Raw genomic sequence first — 23,797 nt, 5'->3', positions numbered from 1 at the left:
CTTCATCAGTCATGTGTGACTCAAAATCTACGGAACAAACTAGCAGGTCGTCAAGATACACAAACACACATTCACGTAAAGCGGCCGGAATGACCTTGTCCATAAGACGACACATCCGCTGAGCGGCATTACACAAACCAAAAGGCATCACCGTGAACTGATACAGGGGTCTGCCAGGAACGGTGAATGCTGTTTTTTCTCTAGAACGTTTTTCCAAAGGAATTTGCCAAAAGGCATCTTTTAGATCAATAGCTGATATAAAATGGGTGTTTTGTAACCTACTTAATATACCGTCAATATGTGGCAACGGATAGGCATCTTTAATAGTTCTAGCATTCACCTTCCTGGCATCCAAACATAACCTGTTTTTGGTGCCTTTAATTACTAGCGAAACCGGAGAGCTCCAGCTGCTATTACTCTCCTCAAAAACACCCATTAATAACATTCTATCTAACTCCTCGTATACTAATTTTTGGATCGCGGGCGAGATAGGGTAGTGCCTTTGCTTAATCGGTATATTTTCTTCTACCACCTCTATACTGTGTTCTTCCACATCTGTTCTGCCCAATCCTAGCACAGCAAAGGATGGGAATTGGGCTTTAACCCTGTCTAATATGCGGCTTTGTGCCGGTGTTAGGGAATGTTGTACTGCGTCGAAAGAGAGGTCACCCTCGGCGGGTACGAGTTCGGAGACAGCCCTATCATGCACACACTCGTTCACACTTTTTCCGACAACATTTAATTGAAAAACACGCCAGAAGTCGATCCCTAAGTACACTTCTTAAGTAAGCTCGGGAACAATTAGAAATTCCAGATCCCTGGTTTCCCCATCCCAAGTCACAGGTAGAGAAACCACTCCCTCCACCGGGGTTTCTCCTCCATTCGCGGTGCGAACCTTTTGCCCTAATAATCGGGTTATTTTCTTTTCTTTCCCCTCTAGGAATTTCATGGCTCCTTTGCCCAGGCAACTGGAACAGGCACCTGAATCTAACAAGGCGAGAGTGTCGTGCCCTCCAATCACAGCACGCGCGAAGAATCGATTATCTCCCTTCAATGCTACGATGGTTGCGACTATTTTTTGTTGTATTCTCTTTAGAGTACGATGCTTTTCCCGCATCTTCAAAATCTTCTTATATTTTCTATCTTTCTTTCTCGTTTCAATCTCTTCTATGAAAATCCTTCTCCTAATTTCTTCGTACCTCCGTTTCCTTTCGTGTAAACTCTTTCTTAAAACTTCATGGTTATTGGTCGCTCCCATTCCCTGCCTACCTACACGTTTTAAAATTTGTACTCCCACTCTCTGATCTCTTAAACCTAATTCCCCGGGGACAGAGTGCGCGGATATCTCTGCGAGCTGCCTGTTTTCCGTACCCGGCTTAAACACACAGTAGGACGCATCACTATCACACATAAAACACTTCATACAATGGAAGGACGATTTACAAGGACTATGTTTTGCCGCTACTTGTGGGTCTTTCGTAAAGAAATCCATGGGCATTTCGCAAACAAAACACAACATAAGGTGGAATGGTGACGGACAAAACACTTCACTTTGGACGTTACTACTGGGGGTTGACGTATTACATTTATAAGGGCTGGGATTAAAGGATTTGGGATTGGATTTTAAAGGATCACTTGGTTTTACGTTAGGAGGACCGGGCCTGGAAGACGTTGTTTTGCCCCTATCATCTTTGCCTATCGCATCTATCCCTATACTAATCACCTCTTCTACTTCTCTAGCGCTACCATCTATTTCGCTAACGTTCTTGCTTCGTGACCTATTCTCTTTTATTAATTTTTCGGCTCGTTTGCATTCTATCTTCAGATCGGCTAGCGTATCAATCTTAGATGCGAATGTAAGATTCGCCAAGTACGGCTTTAAAATACTCTTTATAATCCTTTCCACGCGAAACACAAAACTTTCCACCGTCATATTTTTTGTAGTACCGTCGAACTTCAGGTGCAATTTCTCAAGGTCTATTTTCTTCCCGTACATTTGCCTACCAAACCCGCTTTGATTGTTCCTAGGGGGCTGCTGGTTAGTATTTTCGGGCGTTGATGTCGTTCGTGGTGGGGCGCGAGTTGGTGATGCCTGTATGGCGGCCTCCACCCCTGCAACTCTGTTACTCTGGTGGGACATGTCATCTCGTACCTTCCTGAATTCCTCCATGAACTCAGCTATCACGTTATTCTGCTGCATCATTGTCTCCATCATCTTCCCTAGTTGGTCCATGCGGTTCGATACCGGCGGGGATGCAGTTGGTGGTGCTCCACAACAAAGTGTAGCTGTGTGTGAGAATTTGCGGCAAGAACCACGACCAAGTCATGGCGGGCCAGGCATGCTGGAAGCCCGGGCTAAGCTCGTCGTTGGTTGTGGTTCTTGCCGCAAATTCTCACACACAGCTACACAGACAGAAAAAAAGGTTCATGCCTGTGATTGTGGACAGGAAAAAGGAAAGATAATAGCGGGAGGAAACAGTCCTGTCAGTTGGAGCCGACCCACCCCTTTAGTCCGCAACCCGCGAACTACCTTTGAATGCTACTCGGCTCCAACTGACAGGACTGTTTCCTCCCGCTATTATCTTTCCTTTTTCCTGTCCACAATCACAGGCATGAACCTTTTTTTTTTTTTGTCTGTGTAGCTGTGTGTGAGAATTTGCGGCAAGAACCACGACCAACGACGAGCTTACACAACAAGTGTCCGCGGTCAGAAAGTCCATATCCCATATCACGAATCCTGACCAACGACCTTGCCGCGGCCGCCTTTCCCGCAATATCTACTGGGTATATGTTCAGCATGACGTTCAGTGCCAAGGTAGGTGTTGTTCTGAGAGCGCCACTGATACCGATCAGCGCCGTCCGTTCCACTGACACTAACATTTTGGAGGTGCTCGCCGTTTCCAGTGCTTTCCACCAGACCAGCACCTCATATAGCAGAATCTGTTTGACCACCATCTCATAAAGCCAATGTACTACTCTTGGCGAGAGTCCCCATCTCTTTCCGATAGCCCCTCTGCAGCAGTACAAGGCAATGGCGGCCTTCCTGGCCCGATATTCCACATTGGGTCTCCAGGACAGTTTCTTGTCCAAAACAATCCCCAAATATTTAACCCTATCAGAACATACCAACGGTACCCCCCCAATCGAGGGAGTTCTGAAATCGGGCAACTTATATCTCCTTGTGAAAAGAACCAATTCCGTTTTTCCCGGGTTGACCGCCAACCCACATGATTTAGCCCACCTAGCCACAGTATCCAGGCAGCCCTGCAGAACAACTCGCACGGTGCCCAGAAATTTGCCTCTGACTAGGATAGCGAGGTCATCTGCATAGGCAATCACCCGACAACCATTGGCTTCCAGCTCCACAAGAAGCTCGTTGACTACCACAACCCAGAGGAGAGGAGATAGGACACCCCCTGTGGCGTACCCCGGCACACCTTCCTATTAATTATGGCCCCTCCCCACTCCGCTGTGACAATTCTTCCGCATAGAAGTTTGCTAATAAATTCAACCAGAACCGCCTCGACTCCTAAACCCACCAGAGCTCTTTCGATTGCCCCCGGTAAGACATTATTAAAAGCCCCCTCGTTGTCTAGAAAGGCACCCAGAGCATACTCTTTGTGTTCTAGGGAAACCTCTATTTGCTTTACAATCGAATGGAGAGCCGTTTTCGTCGACCTGCGCTTGCAGTACGCATGCTGTGAAGCCGACAAAAACTCCCGAGGTATCCTTTCCGTAGGTACAGTTCAATCAGCCGCTCAACCGTCTTAAGAAGAAACGACGAGAAACTGATTGGCCTGAAATCCTTAGGTGATACATGAGAACTTCTGCCGGCCTTCGGAATGAAAATAACCCTAACGGTGTGCCAAGACTTCGGGATATATTTAAGCCTGAGGCAGTTAGTATAGATGATGGCCAACCAGCGGCAGGAAATCCCCAAAGACTTTTGAAGTTGCGCAGGAATGATTCCATCCGGCCCCGGAGACTTATATGGCTTGAACGACCCTATAGCCCAGGTTATTTGACTTTCCCGTATTGGAATGGCAGGCACTTCTACATGGCCAACGACCGCCGACCATGCAGGCGAAGATCCCTGCGCAACTGGGACATCGGGAAAATGATTATCCAGTAAAAGCTTTAGGGACTCTCGCTACTCATCGACCAGTCCCGACCATCATCTCGCAGATACCTCAGAGGAGCGGGATTCCTAGAGAGTATTTTTCTAAGAATCGCAGATTCATTGCAGCCTTCTACGTTTTCGCAGGAGCTTCGCCATGCATCTCGTTTGGCTATCCTTATTTCGTATTTATAAATCCCCAGACTCACCTTATATAGCTCCCAGTCCGAGGGTAATTTACTCCTCCTGGCTCTGTTGAAGGGCCGGCGACTGGACGCTCTTAGGTCGTCAAGAGAATCCGACCACCAGGGCGTCTTACCCTTCCCCAATTCAGGCAATAGCTCTCCCAGCTTCCTACAATACAAGTCCCAGTTAGTACTTTTAGGGTACCTAAAAGATTTTTACCGGGTCGTTCTTCGTTCACCGAGAACTGAACATATCGGTGATCAGAGGAGGAGAGCTCGTTCAGAACCCTCCAGCCAGATATCTGACCTTCCAGTTCTCTACTAACCAGGGTGAGGTGCCGGACCTCCTCCCTTACCGCAGTAATAAAAGTCGGGTCATTCCCCGACTACAATAAAAGTAATACTCACCTCTAGTGTTGGTATCCGAGCTTCCCCAGATGCTATGATGGGCATTAGCATCGGCACCGATGATCACGCCAACACCTCTCCACCTTTCTTCAGCGGTGATTTCGCCAAGTATCGCAGGTGGTGGTCCCGCTACGTCTCCGTGGGTCATGTACACTGAGGCCACCCACATTGCATTACTTCCTCGCTCGAGGCAGACCGTGGTTACGTCAGCATTGCTGAAATTAGAGAGAATAAAAGCTTTAACCTCTTTTTTAACAAGCGCACAGGATCTAGGCCTACTTGCCTCCCCATGCACCAAGGTGTTGAATTTTCCAGTCCTTAATCCAGAAATATTGCCGTTACTACTCAGCCACGGCTCCTGGACAAGGACTATATCCACTCCGCCTTTTTCAAGGCAGAGCAACAAATTTTGCGGAAGCTGCCTTATAGTACTGAAGATTGATTTGACGGATTTCCATCAAAACTGCTCTTCTTCCGCACCCCATCCTGGGAAGATTCGTGTTAGGCGTGTCCATTCTAAAGAGTCCGCCCTCAAAGACGCTATCCGTAGCCGATTGTGTAGTCGCCCTTCAACGGTCTCGTGGTTATCTATGCTACGCAGGGAGGCCACGCGAGGGTTGACGCATTACCTTATAAGTAATGCGTTCAGAGCCAGACCGGACGCAAAGCAGGAAAATCTTCAACTGCACCTACACCACCAACTTAACGGCGACGGAGCCGGAACGTACCTTGAGGCCCGCCACGGTTTTAACGGGACGTGGGCAGGTGCAGCATTAGCATACCAGCCGTTTCGATAGGGTTCACGCCGACCTACTAAGGTGGCAGAATTACGCACCTACCAACCCAAAGTCATCAATTCCTAAACATAATCAAAATCAAAGTCCCTAACAATCCAGTTCGTCACCGTTGTGTACCGATCTTGACCGTTAACAGGGTCCTCCCTCCCCTGAGCTCGGCACAATGACTCAGGGGTGCGGGTTTTATCGAGGTGTCCTCTCTATATCCGCCATTATCAGTAGAAGCAGGGGCACCTCGTGCAGGACGTGATAACTAATCACGCGTGACATTCGTCACTGTGGCCGGTCTAAGACTGATAACAGTCCCTGATCCAGAGCCTGGAACCACTTATGATATCCAAGCCAAGTATCTTAGCCCCCATGCACTCTACTAATGCCAACAGATCTCTCCGTGTAACGCAATAGTTCCTCTCTGATTTCCCAATTTAACGGCTGTAATAGGCAACTACCTTCTCCTGTCCATAAACCAATTGTGACAAAACGCCTCCTATAGCATATCCACTCGCATCTGTATCTAGAATAAATGTTGCTCCTGGAATCGGATATGCCAACATTGGGGCAGTGCACAAACAATCTTTCAATGTTTGGAAAGCCACTTCTTGCTCCTTCTCCAATTAAAAAGCTTTATTTTTTCTTGTTAGCTCGTGGAGGCTATGGGCTACGCTGGAAAAGTTTGGTACGGTTTGGTTTGGTTATGTTAAATTAAACTATATTTATTTTGTGACAACAATAGGGAAAAAGTAAATTTTATGAATTCGATGTCTCAACGCGCACTTCTCGGTCTGACGAAAACGAATAGAAGAATAACGAGAAAGTGCGAAGAAAAAGAATAAAAGCAATGTCATATCGCAGTGCTGTATTTTCGATGTACTATTTTTATTATATTTATTTCCTGAGCTTGCTCGGCTGAGTGCGCCACATCACTCCCCCCTTAACGGAATGCGAAATTTAACTCTACGTCCGGATCGTGTCCGATAACCTTCTGGAGCCGATAGTGAGGGCGGTGTCTCATTTTCATTGATAAAATATGCTGCTTTCAGTCGATCGATGCTGACTTTCACATGCTTGCCATAAAAATTGACTTTAAAATACTTTTCGTATCGTTTTATTACCGGAAAAGGGCCTTCATATGGTGGTTGAAGTGGTCGGCGAACAAAATCTGTTCTTATAAAAACAGCTGACGTAGTAGTCAAATCAGTCTCGATGAATGGAGATGATCGCGTATGATTTGTCGTTTGCGAAGGCCTCAGCTGACGCATTTTGCAACGAAGGTGGTTTGTAAACTCATGTTCGGAAGTCATCTCATTGCTTCCCTGAGATGGTTGCAAAAATTCTCCTGGTAGACGAAGAGAGTCTCCATAGACCATCTCCGCCGGTGTATATTTTAAATCTTTATTGTATGCCGATCAATAACCTATTAGGATTATGGGCAAAACATCGACGCATTTTTCCGTCTGGTGAGATTTGATGCTTGTCTTTAGCGTTCTGTGCCAACGTTCTATTATGCCGTTTGCTATCGGATGGTACGCCGTGGTTCTTAGATGTGGTATTCCCAAAATGTTGTTGAGTTCACGGAATAAGGAAGATTCGAATTGCCGCCCTTGATCCGTAGTGACTGGGAGGGGAACACCAAATCTGCTGATCCCATTCGAATAAAATGTATGGGCTATAGATTTACCCGAAATATTTTCAATAGGATACGCTTCTACCCATCTCGTATAACGATCGATGCACGTAAGGCAATAACGGAACCCTCTGCAAGGTGGTAAAGGTCCGACTATGTCGATGTTCACATGATCGAAACGCTTATTTGCAAGTGTGTACGTAGATAATGGGGCTTTATTATGTCGAAATACTTTTGCTTTTTGGCATGCGATGCACGCTTTGGTCCAATGGCGGCAGTCTTTTTGTGAACTTTTCCGCGACGAGTTTGATGGTTTTTGCCGTTCCGCTATGACATATGTTGTGCATCGACAAAAAACCTATTTTGCGAAATGGCGGGGTTAGAAATGATCGAATCTTACCTGTGCTAACTTCGCAATAAATTTCGGTATTTACATCAAATTATGAAAATGGCTTAAGGACTAAGCCTGACGTATTATGGTGAAGTAGTTTCTGTAGCTCTTCATCGTTACGTTGACTTTCTGCCAATTTATGGTAATCAATGTGACTATTGATATGTACTGCTTCAATGCGTGATAAGGCATCGGCGACGACGTTGTCTTTTCCTGGTAGATGCCGAATATCTGTAGTAAATTGGCTTAAAAAATCGAGGTATCGTATTTGTCTTGGCGATGCTTTTTCCAGCTTCTGCTGGAATACGAATTGGAGCGGCTTATGATCCGTGAATAAACAAAAACTTTGTCTTTCAAGCATGTGTCAAAAATATTTCACTGCTTTGTACGCGCCTAATAATTCACGGTCACATGTACTGTAGCGTTGCTGCGTCGCTGTAAGGCGTTCAGAATAGAACCCGATTGGTTGCCATTTTTTTTGTTGTAAAACGGTGCCGACAGCGTGGCTAGAGGCGTATACTGTAAGTGATAGAGGTGCACCTGTCTTCGGAAAAACTAACGAAGTTGCTTCAGAAAGCTCCTTTTTTGCACTGCTCAAAAGCACTAACTGTGGTTTTATTCCATATAATTTTCGTAGTGTCATTTTTTCTGTTGCCTTTTATTAGCCCTGAAAGTACGCCTTGACTTACTGCTGCCTTTGGCAAAAAATGTCGGAAGTAGTTGAGCATACCCAAAAATCGCCTAAGATCGCAGATTCGTTTGGGCAACTCAAACTCATTGATAGCCTTCACTCTCTCAGCTGGTGGCGTAACCCCGTCTTTGCTGACAATGTAACCCAAAAATAATATTTCTGGCTTGCCCCAAATGCATTTAGATGGGTTTATTATAACATTATACTCACGCAATCTTTTAAGTACGGTGCAAAGGTGTTGCCGATGCTGCTCTTGGTCCTTAGATGCAACGAAGATGTCGTCTAAGTAAGCCCATGCAAAATCCAATTCTCTTAGTATGTGGCCCATAAACAGTTGAAAGCACATGAAAATAAATTCGAATAACCCAAAAGGTGTCGTGATCGCCATTTTGGGAAAGTCTGCTGGCTCCAGTGGCAGTTATGGTATGCACGTCGTAAGTATATTGTCGAAAAAATAGTGCAACCGTGCAAGTTGTGCGTGAAATCGTGCAGATGCGGAAACGGGTAACGATCAGGCTCCTTTATACTGTTCAACCGCCTAAAGTCTCCACACGGCCTGCACTCGCCATTCTTCTTTCGCACCATATGGAGCGGACTTGCCCAGGGGCTTCTTGATGGGCGACAAATACCAGAGTCCATGAGCGATTGGATTTCAGCTTTAGCAGCCTTAAGTTTATCCGGTGCTAAACGTCGAGGTTTGGAAAACACTGGGGGTCCTTTAGTTACAATATGATGCGTGACGTCGTGTTTTATGTTCATAGGCGTCCTACTTGCATGCGCAAGGTCTTTAAATTCTGCCAATATGGCCTGAAAAGGCATATCGCTTTTGATGAATGATAACCGGCCTATGTACCCGTTTAATATTTTGACGGAGCAAAGTTGCGATAGGTTCGTTGTGCTGTCGATAAGTTTACGCTGATGCAAGTCGACGAGAAGCTTAAAATGTGCTAGAAAATCAGCTCCTAATATGGGCTGAGAAATGTCAGCTACAATAAAATTCCATTGAAATTTCCTCCGTAAACCTAGATTTAAACATACAATACGTTCACCAAAAGTTTTTATTTCCGTATTGTTGGCTGCGTATAGAAACGTTTTATCGTGCGGATTTTTACGTTGCAAAGATGTTGGAGGTATTACGCTAACTTCTGCCCCGGTGTCTACCAAAAATTGCAGTTTACTCTCTCGGTCGACAATTAAAAGGCGGCGGTTTTTCGAAGGGGCCCTGTCACATACCGCCGTTTGTGGCAGGGTTTTCAGTTTAACGACTGCGAACAAGGTGCTCGGCATTTGGTTGCTTTTTCACCGAATGTTTTATGGTACCAGCAAATCGTATCGCCTTTGTGAGGGGTACTCGAGCGCTTACGCGAGACCGACCGTCGTGTTTGCCTGCCACGTTGCTTTATCTGAGCCTTCAATTCAGCAACCTCTTTTGTTAATGCCGCAATTTTGCGGGTCATGTCCGAGCGGCCATAATCGTTATGTACTGCGACTGCATGTATTTGCGGGCCATCGCTAACCTCAATTATTTTGTCGGCTAACAGAGAGACTTTGTCGAGTGGCTCGCTGCTAATTGAAATGATAGAGCGCACATTCTGTGGTAACCTGTTCAGCCAAATTGATCTCAACATGCTGTCATTCATTTCAGATCCTGCCAAATGGAGCATTTCATGTAGCAAATGTGACGGTTTCATGTCGCCAAGCTCAATTTCTTGTAATAATTTTTTGATTCATTTTTGTTCCGAATCGGCAAACTGCTCAAGAATGCGCGTTTTTAACGTTTGGTACATATCATTAGCCAGTGGGCGCAATATTAAATCGCTTATTTGTGCGAGTACATTACTCTCGATAGCGGCTACCACGGTATGTTATTTTGATCTATCGCTGCTGATTCCCGCTGCAACAGGGGGTGCCGTTGCCGAGGAAAGTGGCGAGTTTTGGGATGCCGTCTGTTCGGTGCTCTCCTTTGATTCATCAGTAGGCATTTTGATTATCGGGGTCACCAATATGTAGACTCGCACCAAATAATTAACACGTTTTATGCTAAATTAAACTATATTTATTTTGTGATAACAATAGGGAAAATGTAAATTTTATGAATTCGATGTCTCAACGCGCACTTCTCGGTCTGACGAAAACGAATAGAAGAATAACGAGAAAGTGCGAAGAAAAAGAATAAAAGCCATGTCATATTGCAGTGCTGTATTTTCGATGTACTATTTTTATTATACTTATTTGCTGAGCTTGTTCGGATGAGTGCGCCACAAGTTCTTAAGATGTTCTTCAAAATTGTTTCTCCCAATACGATGATGTCGTCTAGATACACTAAGCATATTTTCCAATGTAGTCCTTTCAGTACCTGATCCATGAGTCTCTCAAAAGTAGCTGGTGCATTACATAGTCCAAAGGGCAATACTGTAAACTACCTAAGACCATCTCCGACACTGAAGGTTGTTTTCTCCTTGCCTTCCTCCTTCGTTTCCACTTGCCAATAGCCACTTTTTATGTCTAGTGTGGAAAAACATTTTGTACAAGATAGCGCGTCCAGAGTGTCGTCAATTCTTTGCACATGGTAGCTATCCTTTTTCGTTACGTCATTCAACTTCCGGTAGTCCACGCAAATCCTAATTTTTCCATCCTTCTTCTTCACAAGTACCAACGGTGAGCTCCTTGGACTAGCTGATGGTTCGATGACGCCGCTGTCGCTCATTTGCCATCTTGGTCAAATATGTTCGCGTACTTTAGGAGTAGTTGCTTTCCCTTACTCTGGTAATCTTCCTCTAGCCCCTCCGTCCATGCCGTGATGTCATTTGAAAGATCAGTGTTGCTGGTTGAACCGTGTTCCTGGAGCTGCTCACAGTTAATAACTACATCAGCCTCCTGGCATCTTCCCAGTATAGCTCCTTTGGTCAGTTTGATTGGTGACTTGAACTCATTGAGTACTCTTACCGGAATACGTCCATCTTGTTTTGTCATAGCCAGGATTTTTCCTACAAGTACATTCGGTGTTGATTTGTATGCTGTTTCAACAACCCACAATTTGTTTGTCCCACAATCTTCATCAACTGGACAAATGCGTGGTGGCAACGGCGCGCACCCACGTATTTGTTAAAGAATGGTTAAGGCGAAAAAAGGGAAGAAAATAAAAACACCAAAAAGTTTCGTATTAATAAAAAAAGGAATTCACAGTGTTTTTATTCAATGTATATTAATACAACAAGTGTTAAGGAAGCTTTTAACAAATGTTGTGAAAGGTTAAAATATTAAATATATTTTAGGAAATTATTAAATATATTTGTTTACAACTTACGTGAGCGTGCGCTTACGTGTTCCTTTGCTGGCTGCTGGATTCAAAGAGGACGAGACTCTTTTCCACATGAGCCGATGAACCCACGATACAGCTCCTTCTTTGGGTTTCCCGGCAACAAGTTGCTGTACCGCTGGCTCACAGCTGTAAAAATCTAAGTTACATACGTACTACCACTCACACATGCCTGTGTGTATAGTGATCACAAGAATATGTGGGTGGTAGTAACGAAGGAAAATAAACAAAGAAAGTTATGTTACGAGGGGGGGGGGGATATATTTAGGCCTGTGGCCTAAACATACCGGCCCCCTTGCCGTAAGCAACAAAGAAAAAAACTGAAAAGAAAAAAAAGGAATGACACGTGATCGCACGTCCAGTAAGGCGTTATGTCTATGTGCAGATGCGGACTGCAAGCACTTCACGTCGCACGATGGACTTCGTGTATCGTTGTCCTGTGAAGAAAAAGAAAAGAAGTTATTAAATATACGTACGTGGTTTTCAATTCCGTGCAGTAGTTACTTAGTTTTTATGAAACGCTCCTATTTTTGGCAGGCCCCTGAGACTACCAGCCCGAATAGGGTCGGTTGGGTCAGGAGACCGCCAACTGTTGTTGCTGGCGTTCCCCTCACCATCAGTTCGGCGTATAGATCAGCGCCGAGTGTAAGACGTACTGGCGATGAGCGGTAGAACTGCGGATCTGCAAGCCGCATAAATTCAAATGGAACGGCAACCTTTGGATCCACATTGGATGGCGGACTCAACCGATAATGGCCGTTGACCACGGCGGCTTGGGTAGTGACGTGAGTCGTTGACCCGAACTTGCCGCGCAGAATAAGGGTGCATTGCCCTGATCCTTGGCGGTCTAACTGCAAATCGCGTACCAGCTCTGGATCAACGATGGTGCTGGCGGCGCAGGGATCAATGATCGCACGAACCAAGTGTAGGTGCCCACGCGATTCGACGCGTACGATGGCCGTCGGCGCAATCGGCACGAAAGACCGCATGATGGGCGTTGGGGTGGCTGGGAGCAGCCGGCCGGTTCGGAAGCCTTCCGGTGTACCACGCGATAGTGCTTGCATATTTCGGGCGTCAGAATGGTATGGCGTCGATTTATCTCGCCGCTGCTGTCTTCCGCGTTTGGATGACTTGGTCGGGCCTCCTTGGAGTCCAATGTCGCGGTGCCGCCAGTTGTCTCGTTCGTTTCGACGTTTGTTTGCTTTCGCCGCGCTTCTTTCATGCTGTAACAGCGGCCGGAAGCTGCGCATCCCATGATTTACCGTTGACGGTCTTGTCTCCGTTTTTGCTCGCTCTTCCTCCATTTTCGCTCTCTCTTCCTCCACCTGCTGAGCCCAGGACTTTGTCGGCCCCATTAGGTGGATTGACAACGTGTCATCGGACGGTTTGTCGTCGCCAATGGTTGTTGCATCATCGCGTTCAGAAAGACGCTCATATAGATGGAGCGTGTTGTGGTGCTTTTGCTGACACCGGTTGCAGCGATATTTGCTATTGCACTTGTCCACGCGGTGGAAGGGCGGCAGACAATTCGGACAGTATTTGTGCAACAGCACGGCACGCAACCTCTCCTCCGGGGATTTTTTCCTGTATTCGGCACAGAGTCGGAGACTATGGTCCCTGCCGCAGAGCTGGCACGCGACGTCGAAACGATTTGCGCCTCCCTCTGACTTGGCCAATAAGGTTTGATAACGGGTCATGATCTGAAAGAATATTGGTATCATTGATCATGCCCAAATTGAGGTTAGCGGAATGTTGTTTTAGTGCGTAAACAAAAAGAAAATTATCTCTAATATATTTTCGCAGAAGAAAAAAAACCTTAATGAAATAAAATTTAATTGAAATAAAAAATTAAAGGCCATAAGTAAATACTTATGCGCGCAAAGAAACGAAGAAGAAACGGATTTAGCACGCATCCGTGCGATGTGGCTGGTGATTTAGCGCCTTTAGTGCATTTTATAATTTATTTTATGTCGGTAGATGTCACCGAAGTAGTCCTAAAATTTATTTTGATTTGTGGTGAGCTTTGTTTTCACAACAAGTGGCCTGCCACCGCACGGAAAGGTTCGAAACCTGGCTGAAAAGGTATTACAGAGTAGCACTTCCACCATTCAACATTATTTTTGACGTGTATTGTCGATAATGTTGAGGTTCGTGGAATTAAGTATTTTAAATCTCGACCAAATGAATGATTGGTCGATATATGTAATACGCGACATGTGTGGCGTGTTGTGCTCGATATGTCGTGCGGCATGTAATGAGTGACGTGTAGTGCGGCGTGTAGTGCATGACGTGTAGTGCGGCATGTAGTACGTGACGTGTAGTGCGCGAGATGCTTGCGCATGAGGCCTAACGTTTGTATTGCAATAATCATTGACAATCAAGTATTAAATGTAGAGATTTTGACATCTGCTACGCTTTTCCATTTCCTGAATGGAAAAAAAATGTAATTGATTTAAAACATGCGGTGAGTATAGTTACCGTTCGTATAGTAAAATTTGCTAATTTTAACCTTATTTATTTCTTTTCATTAATCACTTTTGCTTTTGCATTTTCAGGTTAAAATATTGCAATAAACAGTCATGTTACCTTAAAATACTTCATATGCTACTACCGGCGGTGCACTTAATTGCAAATTAAATGAACATTGGTAACTTGGCGAAGGTGGCCCTGTGTTCGATGCCGATTTGGCACGCTTTAGACCGATAAACCAAATATGACTTGAAGTATGTGCATAAAGATCTATTAATGGGTAATTCCGCTATGAGCTGTTCCCACGAAAACAAGAAATTCGAAAACGAAATCGTTTTGGCCACGAATTCTAACAGTTTTTGTATAACAAATGTGAGCAAAGATCCGTCATATTAGATGTAATAAATCGTTTGCCTACCCTTTCGTAAGTTGTATTAACAAAAGTTGTACAAGAACAGTGTCCGGTGAAATTAGTATAATAAAATAGTAATTCAATTAAGCTCACTATATTGTGGAATAATTTCATTTTGCTACATGCAAAGTGCATCATAATCGGCCATATATAGAATCGACAACAAAATAGCAACAAATACATTAGCAAGTATCGACGATCAGCCGACGGTGTTTATATGTTTGCATTGGCTGCTGCCATTTTTTAGTGTGTATATTGTGCTAGTCGTCGCCTTGTGTGTTGTTCGTTGTTCGGTAGCTCGACATTTCAAAAAGAGTCAGGTTGAGGAAAAAATCTACTTTCTTGAATTGTACTGGAGAAGATGGCTGACCACACCTAAACACCATAACCTAGACGTTTTCAAAAAAATATAGGGGGACCATATTAACCTTATATTTATGTTTATGTTTTCAATATCTTTACGTACTATTCAATTGAAAGGTGTGCTACTAACTTGACAAAAGCGAAAATCCGTTTTTGTTTTTTTTTTTTTTTGGGCTCGGGCGCTGTGTCACAGTGCGAGGGTGTCACAAATGGGTATGGAAGTGGCATATGTCGCATGATTACGCTCAACTCTGCTCTCCCTGATAGTGCTTGTGCTGGTAGTAATATAGCCATTGTAATTGGCGTTAAAGAGGATGACAAAGTGACCAATCGTGCGGACGATAATGCAACAGCAAAGATTTACATACGCCCAAAACCTGTAGCTTCTGCAACTCCAGTTCCCAAAACTTTTGGCGAATGTTATACCATGTTGCAGCAACAAGGACAACAACAAGAAACTGGATAATAAAGTTGTCAGTGGCGGAGGTGAGGGAGTAGTCACCATAGCCCAAACTAACCGCACCACTACTGCAGCGGCGCTAGTATGACAATTTCCTGATATAAGCTGGCGTTTTGATGGCCCAATATCCTTCAAAGCCTCAACCTGGTTTAGGTCGGACCATTTCCGAAAATGTTAGCACTGGATTTGGCTGGCACATTAAATAGCAAACGACGTCTTGAATGGACAAGATAATGGTTGAAAAGAGAACCAAACTGAGTTTCTGAGCAAAGAAAACCTGCGCCAAGGGGTACACTTCGTAGCATTGAGATATATCATTTTAATTGTTTCTTCAATATAACTGAAAAACAGTTTCGATTTTAGGTATCTAATTTATCGCCGGTTATAAGTTCCTATGAACCACATAGAAAACAGAAATCGTTTAGCGCCGATGAGAGAATCGCAATAACATTAAAGTATTTGGCAACGGGTGAAGTGCATTCATGTCGTAACTATTGCTTCCGTGGCTCGAAACCTGTGATACTAAAAATTAAAGTCAATGTATGCCTCAACATATATGAATTACTCAAGGACCTATTTGTATCACTACCAAAGACTGATGAACAATGGCAAAATGTGGCTAACGAATTCCAACGAAATCTCTGTATGCCAAATTGTGCTGGACATCTGGCAATGCAAGAAATCAAGTTCCATTCAACGTCACGTGCGGAGGAAAAAATGGTCTATATCAAGCGGGTGCTTTCGACGAAATATATGAAAACTCAACAATCAGAAATATGCTTGAAACGTATAAAGTTAAACTTCCAGTGAGTAATGAGGCACAAGATGGCGTAGGACAATCCTATTATTTTGCAAGTAAGTGTGGATTACCATTAAAGCCTTACCTCCTGAGCGGAACAACCGATGTGCCAAATGACTCGCGGGTTATTTATAGTAATATTATGAGTTTGGTTAATAGACATACAATAATAATACATAGTCTTATTGAATGGGGAAAACGTTTAAATTCTGGCGCTCAATGGCGCTGAGTTGTTGAACAATAATCGAGCATATAATCACCAGCTGTTGGTGATTTACGTATAATTCCATCGTATATGCGTTATTCTCATTTGCCGCTGGTTCGTCATAATCTTTAGCAATTGTTTAACTGATGCTTTTCGGTATTAAGACGCGAAATAACTGCACAGCTGCATTATGTTTTGTGCGCTCATGATTTTCGCATCGAGTTGCCACAAGCGCTGTCGAGTATTTCTGGCATACTAGGTAGTTTATTTGATGAGAATTTTCTTATGAGGTTACCTTTCACAATTGGGGGAGAAATATTGCGCTGACAGCATGAAAGTTTGCATACAATAATGCAGGTTTCAAAGAGCTTATACGAAAATTTTCATTGACGAACTTTAAGTTGTCGATACACCATTATAAACCTACACGTTAGCAAAATGTTCGGCTATATTTTGTATGGTCTTAAGAGGGACGATAAAATTGTGGAAAAGCAGTTTAATAATTCGGCTAACAGCGACTCTATTTGTGGTGGCGTATGGCAGCAAGGCGCAGCGAAATTGAGCTAAGGAGTCTATACTACAACGACTATTTATTCAATGGACGGTTCATTTGGATAAAATAAGGTATTTTACAAATCAATTTGATATATATATTAGATATATACCTACGCCTATATTCGTAAAAAAATAATCAGAGCAACCTTACATTAGTTTCTTTGTTGTTCAAAAGATAAAGCGTCTTTCGCAGATATTGCCGAACTTTTCTTTAACTCGCATAATTCCGCCCACTCTTTTGAATGTTTCTTTTTACGATGTGAATACACATGTGCATTTGATTAAAATGTTTGTGGACAGAAACTACAGGTATACAACACCTCTCCAGTATGTGTAGCCATATGCTCTTTAAAATCGGTGAGCGGTTCAAAAGCTTTGTTGTACAATTTGCGTATATGTTTTCTTTGTAGAGAATACGTATATATGTGGCTCTTATGAGCTTGTAATGGTAGTGCTTCGCGTGCCACATCCTGGGTTCACGTCCCGTGCTAAGCAACATCAACTTTTTAGAAACAAGTTTGTTCCATTAGAAGAAAATTTTTCTAAGCGGGGCCGCCCCTAGGCAGTGTTTGGCAAGCAATACCATAGTAAAAATTACTTAAAATTTACTAAAATTTTAATAGATCGGTTTTAAAACAATTGCACCAAACTACTGAATATGTTCTACGCGACTTTATGACTCAGTGACTGGGTCATATCATTTTTTACAAAGGGAATTTTTTATGAGTAATGCATGTAATCGCACATCACTTTTTATCCAAATAAATATAATTTTAGGGCTTTAATGTGTAACTGTTGTGTACGGTTGGAGGAGCGATCTTGCGTTCTATAGGAGTGGCTTTGCGCTTTGTTGGGGTTAACCTATGTGGTGAAGTCTTAGGCTTAATTTTTGCTGGACTTACTGCACTCTTGGGAATGATTTTCAATACTTTGTTTTTCGGCTAATTTCTTTTCAAATGACTCAACTAATTCCTTACGTAAAAGTCTTTCCTGTTCCGGTAGACGACATTGCATTTCAAACTTATATAACAGCTTTATTAAAACAACAACCATGTATAAAGCAAAGCTGGATAATGAAGGGCTTGCCAGTGATAATTTGTTTCTGTATCCTTTTAAAAAACATAACTTTAAATACAATATATAACCAAAAGAAGCAAGATCCCTTAAACTTAAACGATTTAAGTTGTGGCCGCAATATGCCAAATATGGTAAACACGCAAAGGAAAAGAACTTTGAGGGATTTCGCAATACGCAAAGAAACTTTTCTTCAGCTGTTATTAATTTCTATAATACCGAAGAAAATCTCCATGCATATTAGCCAAAATTCCTTTTTGTAGAATCGATATCTGTGTAATTTGACAGAGTTTCGATGGATTTTGGGGGGTGTAATTGCTGCTTAAATTGTATTCTGGGGCAGATAGTTTATCTGCGTTAGGGTGTGTTGGCCTCGTTCGGGGGAACGAGAGCTGGGTTATCGGATGTGTTGGGCTCGTTCGGGGTGAACGAGAGATTGGTTATTTGGAATAGAGGAATGTGGACTATTAAAGTTCATTTTCCTCGTCGTTGGGCGGAAGTAGTACCAATTTCCCGACTGGTCTCGTAATCTGTCCTTTAATTGTATTGACGTCAACAACACGTACACGGTTATCGGAACCTGGGTGTGTGTTGACGATTCTCCCCATTCTCCACTCGTTTGGTAGTAGGTTATCCTCTTTTATGACGACTAGGTCCCCGGGTTTTAAGTTGGATTGTGGATGTTTCCACTTATACCGTTTCTGGATTTCAGTGAAATATTCCGATTTCCATCTTTTGCAAAAGGTTTGATGAAGGGCTTTCATCTTTTGCCATCGGTTTACAATTGCGGCAGGGTTTTCAGTACAATCGAGTTCAGGTGGAGCTAAAAGATGCCCACCTACGAGAAAATGGCCTGGAGTAAGCGGCTCCAGGTCGGAAGGGTCGTTGGATGACGGACTTAGAGGTCTCGAGTTGAGGCAGGCCTCAATTCGACATAAGAGGGTTGTAAACTCTTCGAACGTATATTTATGATCGGAATCGATCTTTTTAAAGTGGGTCTTAAAACTTTTTACCCCCGCTTCCCACAAACCTCCCATGTGGGGAGCGCTTGGCGGTATAAAATGCCATTCTAAAGTGTGATGGCTATATTTATTCAAAGTTCCGTCCCTTGCTTCACGCAGAAATACTTTAAACTCGGATTGTAAAGATCGCGAAGCTCCGACAAAGTTAGTACCATTGTCGGAGTAAACGTTTTTTGGACAGCCTCGTCGGGATACAAATCTGGTGAAGGCAGCTAGGAAGGACCCGGTACTAAGGTCGTTTGTCGCTTCTATATGGATGGCTTTCGTCGAAAAGCAGACGAACAGGCAAACATATCCTTGTGAAATTCGACATCCCCTCCCTCAGTAGGACTTTATATCGAATGGTCCCGCGAAATCTACACCGGTGTTGGTGAAGGCCCTAGTAAAGGTGGTGCGCTCCTTCGAAAGGATCCCCATAAGTTGCGTTTGTGTCCGCTTCCTGTGAATAGTACACAACTTACAGTTGTGGATAACAGAACTTATCATGACTTAAACGCGTGGGATCCAGTACTGAGTGCGGATATGACGTAGCATCAGCTGGTTCCCTCCATGCAGGGTGGTCTCATGAGAGGATTGAACTATAAGTCTGGATAACCTGCAAGTGTAAGGAAGGATGATGGGATGACTTTCGTTATGGGACATGTCTTTGGATGCCCAGTCCGCCCCCCCCCCCGTTCGAATGATGCCTTCTTCATCTATATATGGGTTCAGGGGTAAAATCTCACTCTTCCCATTTATTAGTTTTCCTGACTTCAAATTTGCGTACTCTTCTTGATAATGTTGCCTTTGGCATATTGTTATCAATCTGCGTGTTGTTTTTTCTATTTCGTCAGGGGCTATCGAATGAGATTCTCTCTTAAAGGAGGCTTTAGTGGTTGGGTGCGTATTCTGGAAAAACCGAAGAATATAGGATATAACCCGCAAAGCCCTTGGTAGATCGGAAAACCTATCCAGAATATCAAAGTTATTTTTGACCGAAGTTGTATGATCTTTCATCCTCTTTTCCTCCATATTCGTATTATAATCTTCTTCTTGTGTGGCCAATTTGTCTTCTTGTAATCAAGAAGGTCCCTGCCACCACAAAGAATTGTTGATTAGGTCCGAAGCGTAGAGGCCTCTGCTCGCCAAATCTGCAGGATTTGACGCGGAGTCTACGTGCCGCCATACTTTGTCTCCTACATTGTCGATGATTTTAGTTATTCGATGTGCCACGAACGTTGACTACGAACATGGAGGTTTTCGGATCCATGCCAGCACTATAGTGGAATCTGTCCAAAGGGTTACTTTAATGTTCGAAAGTTTCATATTTTCGACCACAGATTCGATTATTTCTGCTAGTAGAACTGCACCGCAGAGTTGGAGTCGAGGCAAGGATATGGTTTTGACCGGGGCTTGGCCATCAACAGGTTGGTGAAGACTTGATCCTTTGTTTGTACCCTCAGAAAAACAGTAGCGGCATATGCTTTTTCCGAAGCATCGCTGAATCCATGTATTTTGACATTGTCCTTCAATGTGTAGTGAACCCATCGCGGTATGCGTATATCGTTGATCTTTTCGTACTAAGTCATGAATGATTGCCACCGATGTAGAGTAATTTCAGACACATCTTCATCCCAGCCTGTCCCTTCCAACCAAATATTTTGCATTATTATTTTGGCTACAATTACGACTGGTGCCAGCCAGCCACGAGGGTCGAAAAGTTTTGCGATCGCAGAAAGTATCGACCTTTTTGTTTCGGCATGGTTATTGTCAAAGGGTTTCCTTGTGAAGTAGAAGTAGTCGATATGGGCGTTCCACCGGATACCGAGTGCTTTTACCATGCTGGTGTCTTCAAACTCAAGAAAATTCTCGCTTAATAGGTGTTGCTTCGGTATACCCTGTAGGATTTTCTTGCAGTTGGACGTCCATTTTCGCAATGGGGAACCTGCCGATTGCAATGCCGATGCCGCCAATTGTTTATCTAAAGTGACCTCATTGAAATATGAAACTAAGGTTTTATTTGAATCAACCGCATCGATACGACCTGTCAAAATCCAGCCGAACACCGTTTCCTGTGCTATTAATGTGTTTAGGACGTCCTTCCTAATACCGCCTAGCATAATTTGGGGGTATATGTCTCCGCCCATAATTAGGTCGACTGGCTCATTGACAAAGAATCTTTTGTCAGGCAGTACAAAGTAAGGGAATGCTTGTCTCGTCATTGCGTTTATTTGGCAGGTTGGAAGATTCCCTGTTAATTGTGGCAAAACCAGCATGATCGTAATGATCTCGATTAATGGGTCTGTTGGTGACCGCAATTGCACGTTGCACGCTTCTTTTACTTGTGCAGACATTGTGTTATTGATGCCCGAAACTTGGGCATGCATGCGTTTAGTTGGCAGATTTGTTCTGTGCTTGAGTTTCTCGGTTATGAATGAGCATTCAGATCCCGAGTCTATTAGGGCTCTCGCCGAATAGTCAACACCATTTAAATGAATATTTACCTGTGCTGTCCCTAATAGCACTCCTTAACTTTTATTTGCGAAGCATGAGTTCACATTTTTAATCGAACTGTTTTCTTTTTCAGCATTGCGACGCGTTTGAGTATCCCTTGACGTTGATGCTCCGATCGTATCTACCGAATTTGTGGTTTTCGGCTGATTCGGAATGTGAAGCAGAGTATTGTGTCTTAAATGACATGTGGCACAGTTCACTTGACTGGTGCACTTTGTTACCGAATGGCCAGCAGAAAGGCAGTTTATACAGCCACGGCTGCTCTTAATTTGTTCAAACCGTTTAGTAGGCGTTAAACGTAAGAACTTTTCGCACTTTGCAATTCGATGTGCAGGACTTTTGCACATCTTACACGTAGGTTTGGCTACTGTTGCACTTGCCTGGTAGGAGCCTATTCGTTTCGACGATGTATCTGCCGAAGAACGATAAGCATGTGGCTTAGAGGGTTTTGAAACCGTATCCCCTCTTATACCTACGACAGTTTCCAACGTTTGGAATCTGCTGGATAAGAATTTATCCATATCTGCCCATTTTGAAATTTCTGTTTTATTTTCTATGGTTTGTTCCCATAGAGCCAGTGTGGTTTGTGGCAGCTTTGTGGAGCACAAATATGTTAGAATTGCATCCCAGTTTGATATGTCAAACTTGTGACATTGAAGCGCTGATATACAATTGTTTATTTCACGTTGCAGTTTTTTAATGGAGCTACCGCATTCACTCTCAACTGCTTTTAAACTAAAAAGAATTTTTAATTGGGCACTGACCAAGATAGGTTTGTTTTCGTATCGGTCACATAAATTTTTCCACGCTGTATCGAAAGCGTCTGCCGTTAAGGAACACCGTTCCACGATTTCTTTGGCCTCCCCTTGGGTTTTTTGCCTTAAATAGTATAGCTTTTGTACTGCATGGAGTTTACTATTATTAATGTATATGGCAGTGAACATGTCCCTAAAGGACGGCCATGAAATATAGTATCCCTTGAAAATATCCGTATCACACGCTGGCAGGCGCACATGATATTCCATATTATCTGAGACTCCTACCTTTTTCTCTTTCTTTTCAAATTCTTCCAAAAGCTCAGCTATTGCCGCCTGACACTTTAGGAAGCTGAAATAGCACATTTTATGCTTCTTTTTGATAGCTGATAGGTCCTTTGACTCAAGCTCTGATGAACCTACGAGTTTTCGTATGTCACCTTCGTAGCTTCCCACAGGGTTTTTAGCTCATCCTTTTGGTATATTAGGGAGTGTTTACTGTGTTGTGAAGGTGACATGTCGTTGAAGTCATTTTCATACTCCGTCACTGCATCTGCTTGGCGTGTATAAGTCTCCATTGTGTAGAAAAATTAAAACCGATGAATTTATAAAAAACTAAGAAGAAATTGCTTTGCAGAGTGTAGTGAGTGAAAATGTTGCCAAAGGACCGAACTTGGAAGTGATAATGTGATTAGTGAAAAGATTTGGTGCATGCGTATGTATACACAAATTTACCAATTGATTGTGTAAGCCGGTAAGTTATGGCTAACGTAAAAAACGGACTGTATAGAGGCTTATGTGCTAAGTGGAATAAGTACAATTTCGTGGTGGCAACGGCGCGCACCCACGTAAATGTTAAGGAATGTGCTAATGCAGATTTGCTACTGAATTGTCTAAGCCAATAAGTAATGGCTAGTGCAAAAACGGTGTCAGTGGAAAAAGAAAAAAAATATATGTACGCTTGTTATGTACTTTTTGGCTACCTTGAGCTGTGTCCGGAAAATCTTACCGCTGGTGGGGGATTATTCCGGATAGTCACAAGGCGTGATGCACAAACTTTAAGTAACTGGGGTAAGAGGTTTTTTTTTCTATATTTGCACGAAATATAAATTTTTCACTTAACACTCACTTGCACTTTTTTGATGGGAAAGAACCAATTTATAATTTATTTTGAAATATTTGTTAACAGCAAAAAAAAAACACTACCCCGCACGGAATAAACCACGTACCTTTCAATTAAATTGCCGATCCGGAGTAATGGAATCTGGTTTCTTTTGTCGGTGTTGTTGATGTTGGTGTTGCCAAAAAGGTTGTTGTGTGCTGACGATTATATTATCACGATCGTAAAGGATGTTTAATATTATCTTCCGTGTACAAATGCGTGTTTGGTGGATCTGCTTCCTTGATTATCACGAATGGTGCTTCTAATTAATGGCCTAGGGAGTGGAGTGGACTGTAATTATGTGACTGGTTCTCTTTACTGGCGTGGTAAGGACCATGGACAAATGCGTGGTGGCAACGGCGCGCGCCCACGTATTTGTTAAAGAATGGTTAAGGCGAAAAAAAGGGAAGAAAATAAAAACACCAAAAAGTTTCGTATTAATAAAAAAGGAATTCAGTGTTTTTTTATTCAATGTATATAAATACAACAAGTGTTA

At 43.3% G+C, this 23,797-nt stretch overlaps 1 protein-coding gene and 1 pseudogene across 7 annotated transcripts in view; both read left to right on the top strand.

Annotated features, from left to right (window-relative positions):
* The window catches only part of LOC137239276 (uncharacterized), a 30,112-nt pseudogene extending 13,848 nt beyond the window's left edge, over window positions 1–16,264 (top strand).
* Window positions 1–23,797, top strand: part of LOC137240117 (neurotrimin-like) — a 2,444,277-nt gene that overhangs the window by 1,918,661 nt on the left and 501,819 nt on the right. The gene's annotated exons all lie outside the window — the stretch shown is intronic.

The sequence above is a fragment of the Eurosta solidaginis genome, chromosome 2, assembly GCF_040869045.1.
Source record: "Eurosta solidaginis isolate ZX-2024a chromosome 2, ASM4086904v1, whole genome shotgun sequence".
Classification (NCBI taxonomy): Eukaryota; Metazoa; Arthropoda; class Insecta; order Diptera; family Tephritidae; genus Eurosta; species Eurosta solidaginis.
The sequence above is the reverse complement of the archived record's forward strand: the minus strand, read 5'-3'. Positions and strand labels throughout refer to the sequence as shown.